Here is a 13738-nt window from a genome sequence, read left to right on the forward strand (position 1 = left end):
CGTCGGAAAAATAGCGAAAGTCAAACGATTTGTAACACAAAAATTTTAGAATTTACCGATAGCCCATAAAAAAAGAAGTAGGCGGTAGTGTCATGCCATACTTTTCCGGTGTGACTTACAGCCCGCCATACCGACGCGAATGTGTTGATTTAAATAAAACAATTATTCAACCATTTGTATCAGGCTAACTTTTGCACAGGTAACCATCGTCGTGCAGCCATTTACGAAAATCGCCATGCCATACTTTTCGGACGATTCCAAATGGTCGCCATACCGCCGCAAATCTGCAAAAAAATTTTATTTCGCCACACTTTTTGTACCAGTATTGCATTTGGATTTTTGGAGAGTATTTGATAAAATGTGACCATTATTATATTTGCCATACTTCTAGTAGGGGGAAAAAGTGCTGTCATACTTGAAAAATTAATTTAGTATTAATTTATATAAGTGAAGATTTCCAACACCTAGATCTTTGAAATTTTGTATTTATATTCGTTGATCCTCAAACTTATTGGAAAAATAAGTGCCATACTGTTACAAATCGTTTGACTTTCGCTATTTTCCGACGAGTTCGACTTACGCCCACGCGACGAAGCCGCCGGTACCAGCGTTCACACCATCATTTTTCTTTTTGTCATTGCGTACTAAGAACCCTGTAGAACCGCCATCCTGTTACAAATGACTCGAAATTTTGTGTCAGTATCTCCCGGTCTATCAGTCTTATCCTAGCAAAAACTATTTAAAACTGATTATACTTCAATAGTTAAATATAAATAATATTATTATCCAAAAAGTCATGCATAACAACCGTGTTCCCACACGCAATACAAGGCTCTTGTTTTTCTAGGTCGAAAAACAAAACCGTAATAACTGTCATATTATTATCAAGAGCCTGTGAAGCAACAGGTGTAGTTTTCATTAAGCTATCAATAATGCTGTATGAGTGGTCTATTCTTATAAATTACTAGGTTTCCGTCCGCGGCTTCGCCCGCGCAGTCAAAGAAAAACCCGCATAGTTCCCGTTCCCGTGGGATTTCCGGGATTGCGTCATTTTCCCGGGATAAAAAGTAGCCTATGTCCTTTCTCGGGTATCAAAATATCTCCATACCATATTTCATGAAAATTGGTTCAGTAGTTTAGGCGTGATTGAGTAACAGACAGACAGACAGAGTTACTTTCGCATTTATAATATTAGTATGGAAGTATGGATGAGTGGTCTATTTTTATAAATTGTGTTCCCACACTAGACAAGAGGCTAGACTGTAATTTACATTTTTATGTAACAAGTTTTTTGACTGGCCGATCGCTTGTACTTATTTATTGTGTTTTGTGTTTTATTTGTTACTATCCAACCAGACCGATTATTCCTTCATTCATATTCAGCGATGAATGATTGCATAAAACTATGTTTATCGTTTGTTTGTTTTCTAGATTCATTGAACACTATTTTACTTTTAAATACAAATGAAGAATGTAAATGAAAGCTATTTTTAACTGTAGTCGATTTTTTTTTCTTTTATTGTTTAGATCATATATTGCTTCAGTTAATATCGCCACTGTAAGTATGCTTTTTGCTATTTCGTAAATTCGTCAAGCTACAAAAAGTAAGTATCGTACGTCAGAGAGGTAATGCGTAATCCATTTTAAGTGCCCATATCTGACGTATAATTAAATTACCCGTAACACAGCATCAGATTAAACACTCGAAAATCAATCCTGAACAGTGACGTCATGAAACGACGTCATAGCTGCCAGATTGTGACGTAATAGCTACTGCATTGCCCACATTGTTCAACTGGCTATTAAGATAATTGATCCGGTACATGAATAGATAAAAATATGTACTGTATATAATATGTACTAGTACTGAATGATACAGCATTGTTATAATTCATAAATTCATAAATTCTACATTAACACACTAAATTACAATTTATAAAAAAATTATTGTAGGTACTAATTGTATAGACAAATACTTGTATTTTATGGAGATTACTATTATACACAGTAGTTAATGCAATCAAAGTAAAACAAATATATACAAGAAAATCATGAAAACATTCAGAGTTATCATACTATAGACTATAGTATAGATCTCGCAGATTATTATCTAAATATCGATTTTGTAGAGATATTTATTTAATTAATATCATGTTAGATAATTTTATGCTCTTGTTAACCTTTGCTTTTTTACGAAAAAAAGAAGACAATGTGACGATGTCGCGTCGTTATTATTTTATTTTAACATATAAAATAATAATAATCTTATAAACATTAAGGTAAATCAATGACAAACATAATAAATAGTATTTCTTTCCATTTAAGAAACTAAAATTTACATCTTTTAGTAACACTTACACAGTTATCGGCCACAATAATGTAATAAATTTTTATGTCGCCCCACAATAGCTGAAAAATAATTGGATATTTCTAACTGAAACAAAATCGTGTGCGAAATTACATACATTCATTACACGCACATAGATACCTAAAAAATAGAAGCGAAGTTAAATCACATTTAAAATTGAATTAAAAAGGGATTTTACTAAACCTACACAAAGTACACATATCTGTTTAACTGATCCATTCCCACGCAATCAAAACATTGTCCTACATGTGATTGTTCTATAAAAAATGTGAAAAAGCGCGATTTTCTGAGAAACATCAAACAATGGTTTGTAAACAATGTAAAATGCACGTACCTACGGGTTAATGACGACATTTGCGCGTAAATCGTAATTTTATTAAAATCGTAATTTTATTAACGTATTAACGACGTAATTGTGTTTTAATTCGGCGCGAATCGTAAACGTGGAAAAATACTGAACAATGCTATATTTTGATGATGATTTATGTGTTTTTATTGTATTATTGCTTTGAGCTATAGCTGTTGATAAGCAACGACTGCTCTGCGAAAATAGAATCCATTCGGACACGTTACGGTCAATTTTATTCGTTTTTAATTCTATTTTATTTTATTGTGTCTAAAAGAGCGATTCGTAACGAATTGAACGCGTTTCTTTATTAAAATGAATTAGTTACGTTGATGACTCTATCAAGTATCAAGACTATCATATCTTTTGACTAAATTATATCGATTGTTACAGTTTAACGTTTTAATTGCTTGAAAAATTTTATAATCTGTAAGATTTTTTAGATCATGTGATTTATTGTTATTCATTAGTATACAAATAAATTATATTAGGTATAAATTCTTGTATTCATCATTGATACATCGATAATGTTATTACACAATTAAATAATAAATGTTATATTAAATGTTGGGTAATATACTCAATTTTATTTACATATTTTGCATTAGTAACAAGATTAAGTATTAGTATTATATTACTTAGTTCAAAATATAGACAAAATACAGAATAAACAAGAGGAGCATGAAAAGATGATAGAGAATATTGATAGGAAATTAAGACAAAATAATCTCATATTTTTTGGAATATCTGAAGAAGAAAAAAGCTATTCCGAACTGGAAGACCTAGTGCTACAAATTATAAATTTCAAGTTGGAGCTGGACTGCGAAAAGCGCGATTTTCAGTTTGTTGGGAGAATTGGGAGAAAGAGTACAAGGGCGCGGCCCATCAGATTAACCCTCACTACCTATGGAAAAAAACTAGCAATTTTACAACGTCGATCAGCTCTAAACGGATCAGGATCTTACATTAAAGAGGATTTTTCGCGTAAAGTTTTGGAAACTCGAAAGGAATTAATACCACAATTAAAAGAACAAAGAGAGAAGGGTAATAAAGCCATTTTAAAATACGACCGATTAATCATAAAAGAAGGCTCGAACCCTAACCAGAAAAGAGCACTTTCTACGAGCCCTCCAGAACTTTCAAGCTCTAACTCTATACTCACAGGGACGGACGACCGCAACCAAACAAAGAAAAAATCAAAATTTGCCCTTTCACCGAACGCGGTTCCTAACAAAAATAAAACTTCTACAAACATAAGATCGACACCCTCCGCATCCATGTCATCCTACATAAAACGGACCCCACAACCAAGGAAAAGCCCGGGCCAAAACCAAAGCACCATAGAATAGCAACCAATGCAACTCCCAATCTCGACCGCGAATACCACCGAGCGACAAAACGATATTAACAACAAAAACCAACTTATACTAAATAAAGATAAGACTCTCCCAACCCGGCCGGTCCCCGTGGGAGACGTAGACCAAAACCCTCCAGACAATAATTTAATTCATTGTAAGCATACTCTAAATTCTAATATATTATACATCGGAACCTTCAACATACGAACTTTATCAACACATCATCGATTAATAGAGCTCTTAGACGCTCTAAAGAATACTAAGTACGATATAATTGGTTTATCTGAAGTGAGACGTGTTGGCAATTCAATACAAGAATATGAAAATAACATATTTCATTTTATTGGTGAAACTTCTGGTTTATACGGGGTTGGCTTCCTTGTAAAGAAGCATCTTAAAAACAATATAGAAAGTTTTATAGGCCTATCAGAAAGAGTAACCCTTCTAAACATAAACTTTCGCGACTTACAAATAAGTATAATTCAAGCCTACGCACCAACCACCGCAGCTGATGACTCCGAACTAGCTCTTTTCTACGGCACTCTAGACAAGGCTCTAACCCTTTGCAGAAAGAACATTATACTCATGGGCGACTTTAATGCTAAGATAGGCCAGCCTAGGCCTGACGAAAACTTAATTATGAGGAAATATGGCTATGGAGAAAGAAATATCAGAGGTGAAAGACTCATTGAATACGCATACGAAAACAAACTTCATATACTAAACACATTTTTTAATAAAAAAGACAGCCAGCGATGGACATGGCGCTCTCCTGACGGAAACACCAAGAATGAAGTAGACTTCATATTGTCTAATATGCCAAACCGAGTACAAGATATAGAAATAATAAATGTCTCTTTCCCATCAGACCACAGATTCCTAAGAGCATCATTTACTATACAGAAACCTAAACCTATCAGAAGAAAGTACACCAATGCGCTCAAACAGCCGCTTACAACAGAAATTGAAATAAAAGAGTACTTAAAATCATTAGAATCCTTTCAAACTGAACTAATTAATACTGGAAACAACTTCACTGTCCAAGATTACTACAATAAAATTATATATGCCATACAAACAAGCTTAAAAAGCGCAGCCAAATATCGATCTAACTTCAATAAAAAACACATTATTTCGGAACATACTAGAAAACTACTTGATCGAAGACGCGAGCTACAAAAAATTAAACCAAAAACGAGATCCATCAAAAACGAGCTAAAAGCACTGTACAAGTTGGGTAGTAAATATATACGTAGGGATTACAAAACACATCGCGGTTCTGTTATTGAAAAGTACCTGAATACTACGGGAAGCCTCAAAAAGGCCTTCAAACAACTAAGTATCCACAAATCGTGGATAGAGAGCCTACAAACGAATTCATCTAATCCTACTCTTTCATACAACCGAAACGACATTTTAGACACAGCAACTTCATTCTACAAGAACTTATACGACTCAGCCAAACCTCATAATATAACTTCCATTCATACGAACTCTCCGTGCAACTCTCAAGATGTAGAACCTATAACCGAGTCCGAAACAAAATGCGCGATAAAAAGGCTTAAAATAGATAAAAGCCCAGGTGCTGATGGAATTTCAAATGAAGCTATAAAAAACGCCGACGATCTGCTAGCAAAACCTTTGTCACTACTTTTTAATTTAATAATTAATTCATCCATAACCCCCCACCAATGGTCAGAATGTAAAATAATTCTTTTATATAAAAAAGGAGACCCTACTCTAATAAACAATTATCGACCAATAAGTCTACTACCAACCCTTTTCAAGTTGTTCTCATCGATAGTGGAAAAACGAGTCAGCAAAACATTAGACAGTTTTCAGCCAATAGAACAAGCGGGGTTCCGCAGAAGCTTCTCAACTATGGACCACATCCACTCTGTCGAACAACTCATTGAAAAGCATCAGGAATTCCAGGCGCCACTTTATCTAGCTTTTATCGACTACCAAAAAGCGTTCGATACTATAACGCATGACGCAATTTGGGAAACTCTACAGGCACAAAATGTCGAAATTAAGTACATAAATACATTAAAGTATTTATATAAAAACAGCTTTGGCCAGATAATGCTTGAAAAACCAGGACCTATCTTCCCAATTAAAAGAGGCGTTAGGCAAGGTGATCCACTGTCTCCACGATTATTCACAGCTGTACTGGAAGCGATCATAAGCAAACTTAAATGGGAAAAAATGGGAATCAAGATACAACAAAATTACATTAGCCATCTAAGGTTTGCAGATGATATTGTAATAATTGCTAACAACGCAAAGGACTTGGACAAAATGTTATCAGAGCTCTACGTGTCTAGCAAAAGAGTTGGCCTCGACATCAACATGAGCAAAACAAAAATCATGACAAACCACTGTATCGTTCCCATCAAGCTAGCCAGTACACCTATAGAATACGTTGAATCTTTCATATACCTTGGAAAACAAATATCATTCGACAAATCAAACAATGAACGAGAAATAGAGAGAAGGGTTAACAGCTCATGGAAAAGATACTGGAGTTTCAAGGAAATCCTAAAAAGCAAATTTCCCTTGAAACTCAAGAAGAAGGTTATGGATTCATGTTTGCTCCCTCTACTCACATATGGATGCCAAACATGGAAATTCACCCGACGAGTCAAAAACAAATTAACATCTTGTCAGCGTAGTATGGAAAGGAGCATTCTTAAAATACGCAAATGTCAAAAAATACGTCACACCACTATAAGAGACACACGCACGCACTTAAGCTGAAATGGAGCTGGGCCGGCCACATAGCCAGAATGAAGGACGACCGTTGGACTATACGCCTTACATCTTGGCCTGGTCCGAAAGGCAAAAGAAAGCACGGCAGACCCCTATATCGCTGGGCGGACGACATAACAAAAATAACTGGCGAAAAGTGGATGGCACAAGCGCAAAATAGAGACCACTGGAACAGTCTGGAGGAGGCCTTCACCCTTGCTTAAAGGGGTTCTCTAATGTTTACATTAATATATTATATTACAATCACTAATTCTATAATTGTATAATAACTCATTTTATATTTATAAGTCCAACTATAGTGTAGTATATTAAAATAAGTTAATGTTACCTTATTGTTTAGCATGTAAGATTATATTGTGAATAGAGAAATAAAGGCTTTTTTATTTTATTTATTTTTTTATTATATTAAGTATTATATTACTGTTTTCTCCGTATTGCAATGTAATTCATATCGATAACATCTAATCGTTAGTTATTAGTCATTTTAGTACATTATTGAGCATGAAAGCATATCGTGATAGTAATTGCAATCTCAAAGAATCGAACCATTATGTTTTGAGTGAATTTTAAAAATATACGGTGACTCTATAATTATATGCTTAAGCTATTGCCCTGGCTCCACCTAAGTAGATGAGCTTTATATGTGTAAATTTTCAAACTCTTACAGATACTGTACTTATCTAAACAGAAAAAACGAACATAAAATCATTAAAATCTGATCTTGAGTTATAAGTAGCGTTACAAACACTACGTTTTTATATAAATATATATAGATGAAGGAATGGAACATTCAAGTAAAATTTACAAGGACCGCTTTAGCGTCCCTTGAGTTCATCTCTCAAGTTTTAGGGTCACGAAGCTTGGCCCATTTTATTTTGCTTGTTTGCGCTGGAAATTTGTACTTTTCGAGAAAATACGATGTACCTACGTAAATAATTTCTCATTGTAATAGAAAAATAAAAAGATGAATGTTTTAATATAGTAGGTATGTACAGTAGATAGATACAATAAAAAATGAGAAATTTTCAACTATGCAGTTTTGCTGGTTACAAAAATTAAAACGTTTGTTGTCTTTGAATTATAGTCAAAAACTTCTAGATCCTTATTCCTTAAGACCAGGTGATCCATCATTTCCTCAACCAATTTTCTATAACAACAGCCAGATGTTTACCGAAAAAGGGTTGCACAGATGGCCTAAAAAGAGCATAGGTATATACCTTTCTCTAAGGACAACAACATACGATGTAAATAAGGATACAAAACTCAAATAGTTAGTATGAAGTATCATCCTATTTTGCTGTCTCCAAATTATAATTGGTCGGTATTCTTATTGGAAATTATCTGTACAAATACGTACGTATGTATATAATAATAAATAATAAATATTTTTGCATTCGATAAAAAACATTGCCATTGTAAAGCATAAGATATAAAAATTGCCCTATTTATAGCAGGTCTGTTGGTTTTCCCTGCAAATAAATATATTGTATAGGACAGATAGAGAGGCTGGTTATCAGTTCTTTTTTTATTACAAACGGTAAAATTTATTTTTTGTTTTGATTGTTGTACCTGAATATAGGTCGGTTTCAAATCACGTTTGAAATCCGTTAAAATCTTTAATTTCTAAATGTATATATAATACTCGCGTAAAATCAAACACTAGAAAATACTATAGGTCTGTTTGATTAAATACCTACCTATTCAGAACTTTCTTAAAATGAATTTGATATTGGCTTATATACCAATTTATCATAAACGTATGATATCTGAGAAAAGCCAGGAAAATTTCGACGTACTGCTTGGGACAGCAAAAAAACAAACGTATTTTAAGAATTTATCAATGATCTAACTATTTTCAAATCATATTTTTTTTAATTACATAAAAATATATTATACGTCTACAAAGCATTATTTCACTTCATTACTACGAAAACATAATAATCTAAACTGAAATTAATGGGAAAGATGTACATTAAAATATATTCGGTTTTTATTGTCTCAAAAAAATAAAAAATAACAGATTTCATTAGAGAAAAGGGATCATATATTCAAACAAAAATGACCACTAAATGATTACAACTTTCTCGTCTGTGTTTTCTTAAAGACAAGGAATTATTTCTTATTTTTCTTCTCTCATTGATATCGTTTTGACTTCTCGTCTGTAGTATTTGAAATCCATTGGCTACATTTAAATAAGCAACTCACTAAAACAGCCTCTTAAAATCCTCTTAAATTCTGAAAACGTGTAATTCTTCTGGCAGTTAACTGTGAAAGAGGAAAAGTGTGCCCTTCTCTATTTCTTTTTTTCTTTTCTTTAAATATATTGTTAATGGCATTTGACAATCCGAAGCATTTTGTGATGCCAGGATTAGTTTGGATTCCTCTAACAACTCCAACAACTGAAGCTTGTCCGCAAACATTTTCAGATATTTTTCTTTTATACTTCTTCATCCTAAAAAAAGACAAAATCTAATTACACAAATGTCAGTTGGCAACAAGCATTACGGGACTTCAAATCACAATCTCTCCGAGCAAATGTAATCTTTAACCCCAACCAAGTCTAACCTTATAAACGTCAATAAACTTGGTTGTATAAACAAAGACTGCAAAACGAAAGCATTAGGGTATAAACATCACAGTAAGGACACCTTTATGGAACATTAGCTCTACGCCCGCGACTTTGTCCGCGTAGACAAAGGAAATTCCCAAGGAAATGAGATTTGATCGCAGTAAAATATGACACACTCTAACTAGAATCATATTAAAAAATCCCTCCGCTGCGAAGTGAAAAGACAAAGAAACAAACGAATACACATTCTCATTTATAATAATTAGTATCTAAGGATAGGTTACAAATATTACTAAATGTGTAAAATTTTACTAACCTAAAAACAACTTACCTATGAAACAGCTGTGCTCGGACGATTTTATTTTTCTTTAATTTCTTCATTAAGTATTCTCATGTAATTAGCTTGAAGTATTTAAATGAGAATAAAGGAGAATAATAACCTAACCTGCGAATTTGGCGACGCGCGCAGGCTCCCCTCACAAAATCCTTGGTTTTACTGACTCTCGTAGCCAGACGGGTGGACATTTTGCCTCTTTCTAACATCAATAATTTTCTATTGCGATCTCTCTTTAACGACCATTGTTAAAACCTACCCCTGTCGCATCCAGCTCCGTCTCCCCTACGTACGTCATTGATTGCAAAACCTAAAAGTATGATATAAGTAATTAGTCTGTAGGTTTTCCCTAAATGAACAGTGAATGATTCATATTTCGATGTAGGCATATTATTATATTTCATTGAATTTTGGGCCTTCGATTACGTAATTTAATTAATGTCTCTCCATTATTTTTGCATCAATAAACTGTCGGATTATCTTATACTAGCTTCCCCCCGCGGCTTCGCCCGCTAATAAATCATATACCTACTACAACCTTCCTCTTGAATCACTCTATCTAATAAAAAAACCGTCTGATAATCCGATGCGTAGTTTCAAAGATTTAAGCATACACTGGGACATATACATAGGGACTGCAGAGCTGGCTCTACACGAGATCAGATAACTTTTTGAAAGTATATAAGCCACATAAGCCCAATAACTGCGTCTTGGCATTATTTTACAGGAAAATGGTTTATTTGGAATATTATCTTGTAATATAAATAAATATAAACTTTTATTAAATCTATTAAATTTTTCAATCACCAACCAATGATCATTGCTTATAGCATCGATATGACTATCGGATTATAGTAAAGATATCCGAGACCTTATCACGGTCTGATAAATTGTTATTTAGTATTATTATTACTCAAAACAAATACAATGATATCTAGAATGATTAATAATATTATTATCATATACTTACAAAGATAATTACAATTTAATTAGGTTATTCCGTTGAAAGCTTCATAATCCTTTGCATTTCCAGCATTTTGATAAGTATTATTACTAATTATTATTGCGCTCAGCACTTTTCATTTTCTAGAAATTATTCTTAACTTAAGTAGTAGGTATTACTTATTACAGTAAAAGTTCCTTATTCGCGCTTCCTTTATTCGCGTTTTCACTATTCGCGGATTAAAAAAATGCGACCCAATTTCTATATTCGCGACTAAAAATTTTTTTATTCGCGGATTTAATAAGTACATACATAATAATAAAATTATTCCAATAGGTATCTAACCCAATATCCTTGTCAAATGGACTAATAAGAAAGTAAAATAGATCTTATTACAAGTTTGCCTAAAGTAAATATTATGTTGTTAAATGATATCGCCGAGGCCTTTGACACAAGCCGCCTTTGTCGCAAGCCGCCTTTGCCGCGATTGATGTTTTTGAGAATGTAAATAAACAGAATGGAAGCAACCTTATAACTCAATAAATAAAGTATATTTTTAAGGGCCGATTTTTCAATGCTTGTATAAAACTTATTCGTCGAATAATGTATAAAACTACCATTTTAAAAACGTATTCTAATTGCCCGTATTTGACAGTTTACGTGACATTTTAATATTATCGTGTAATACTTTATTGGACGGATAAGTTTTAACCAAGCATTGAAAAATCGGCCCTAAATGTAGATCCGTTTATAGTAAAAGCCGTTTTGCGTGTTTTATTGTTTCGTCTTTCACATTCGTTACAAAAATTGTGTTCGAGTAACGTCTACTGCACTCTTCCTAGTTTATATTGTCAACTAAAAAAAATGAGAAACGAGTTTCGAGTCGAAACTCGTCGAAACTTTCGTCATGAAAAAAATCTCAATCGTCACCTAGGAACGTATCCCCTATAATCCCATATAAATTACCATTCCGTATTCACGGTTTCTGTATTCGCGGCATATATATGGAACGTATACCCCGCGAATAAGGAACTTTTACTGTATTTGAATGCAGACCAAACGGTCTGCATTCAAATAATCGTTTGTTATAACAAACGATTATTTGAATGCCTTACAAATTATTTGAAAAAGGACAGGTTTTTATTCATGAGTCATTGAACTTCAACATCAAGGTACATTAATTTTAAATTCAACTAAAATGTTATTCATTTATTAAAATTTTTGACGTGTAATAGTTATACGTGTAATAGTAAGTATATGTAATAGTTATAATATACCTACTATAGCTTTCCACCCGCAGCTTCGCCCGCGCAGTCAAAGAAAAACCCGTATAGTTCCCGTTCCCGTGGGATTTCCGGGATAAAACTTGTCCTATTTCCCGGGATAAAAAGTAGCCTATGTCCTTTCTCGGGTATCAAAATATCTCTATACCAAATTTCATGCAAATTTGTTAAGTAGTTAAGGCGTGCTTGAGTAACAGACAGACAGACAGAGTTACTTTCGCATTTATAATATTAGTATGGATTTCACAACAATTACTTAGAGTTTCTGAACCAAAGAGGAATCCATTAACTTTTATAAAAATAAAATTAAAATTTTAAGGGATATCGTGATTGTATACAGACGACGACGTGTTCAACGTGTATATTATTTATATACATGTATGTTATGTATATGTACTATGTATGGACGTTGTACGTACCTAATATAAATTAGGTAGAGTCAGTTATAAAGGACACCTAATTCATAAATGTATAAATAGCTAAAAAGTGTTCATTAGGCTATCAGGAAGATTATCACCAAGTGAAATTGGCTCTACAATACCCCTTAGAAACTGCTCATATCAGTAAAAGTATCACCCCATATTAATGAGCTGCGAAACAATCGGCCATTACGGTCAAGTGCGTTGTTATATTCGCAATTAACTGATAAGACGCCACAATACGAGCTAAAAATATACAATATCAGCAAGCGTTTCATTTTCTTGGTAAATTTGTAAAGCATTTCATATTTCATTATAATCATATTTTCCTATTGTCTATTGTTATTGTAATTTTCTTTAGTAAATAGGAATTGGCACTTAATATAGGGTTTTTAAAACGCGTTACGCGTTTATCTATTTCCAACTAAAAAAATCTACTTACTAATTAAGTACCTAGGCACTATATTTTATTGTTATGAACTTAGGTTAAGAAAGAAAGGTATTTTGTGTTTTGATTTCAACTTTAACAGTCATTTTTTTTTCATATTAACTATGTTTTCTTGGCTCTACATTCAAGTGTGTGTGATAAGAACTCGTTACAATGTATGTTATCAAATAATCAAGTTGTTTTGCAAATTTTCCACATTGTCAAAGAACTGGGTTACCTTTGCAATTTGTTATAAAAACCTGAAGATGACTCGACTATTGAAAATATCGACACATCATCATTTAATAAAGAAACTTTTGAAAGAGAGAAATAAACGATGCCGGCCCTTTTTAAGTGTGAAACTAGTTTTTAAATGTTGTTAGCAATATGCTATTCTATTAAATACTAGCTGTTGCCCGCGACTTCGTCCGCGATTACGTCGTTTTAGGTCATTCGTCGTTTAAAAAAAATACGTGACACTTTATTTTTGAATGTTCTTAATTGTCTCTTATAAAATTTAACTACATTAAAATTGAACACTCTGAAAATCTTAAAATCGGAGAAAATTGAAAATCTGAGGAAAACATGAAGGAATGTGATTTAAATTCTACATTACTTAGTATTTCAAATAATAATCTAAATTAAATGTAGATTAACAGTTTGAGCGCACCGTTATAGAATATGTACCTAAGTATTAAATTACGTTAGTTTACATAGTAACAAAACAAAAACACGATGACTTTCTTTCGCGCTCGGTACCACAAACTAAGCATGTTAATGGTACGTGGCCCGCGTCACTTGACCCCCCGCGAGTTCCCCTCCTTTGCTATGCGAAAATACATTCGTTGCCCTGCTGTAGGAAAAATTGTAATACTGTGGCCTGGGCGTTATACACGCCCAGGGAGTTCCTGAGTGCCGA

Source organism: Colias eurytheme, chromosome 26 (assembly GCF_061535395.1).
Source record: "Colias eurytheme isolate Ceu_HAF_F1 chromosome 26, ilColEury1 Martin Lab GWU primary, whole genome shotgun sequence".
NCBI lineage: Eukaryota > Metazoa > Arthropoda > Insecta > Lepidoptera > Pieridae > Colias > Colias eurytheme.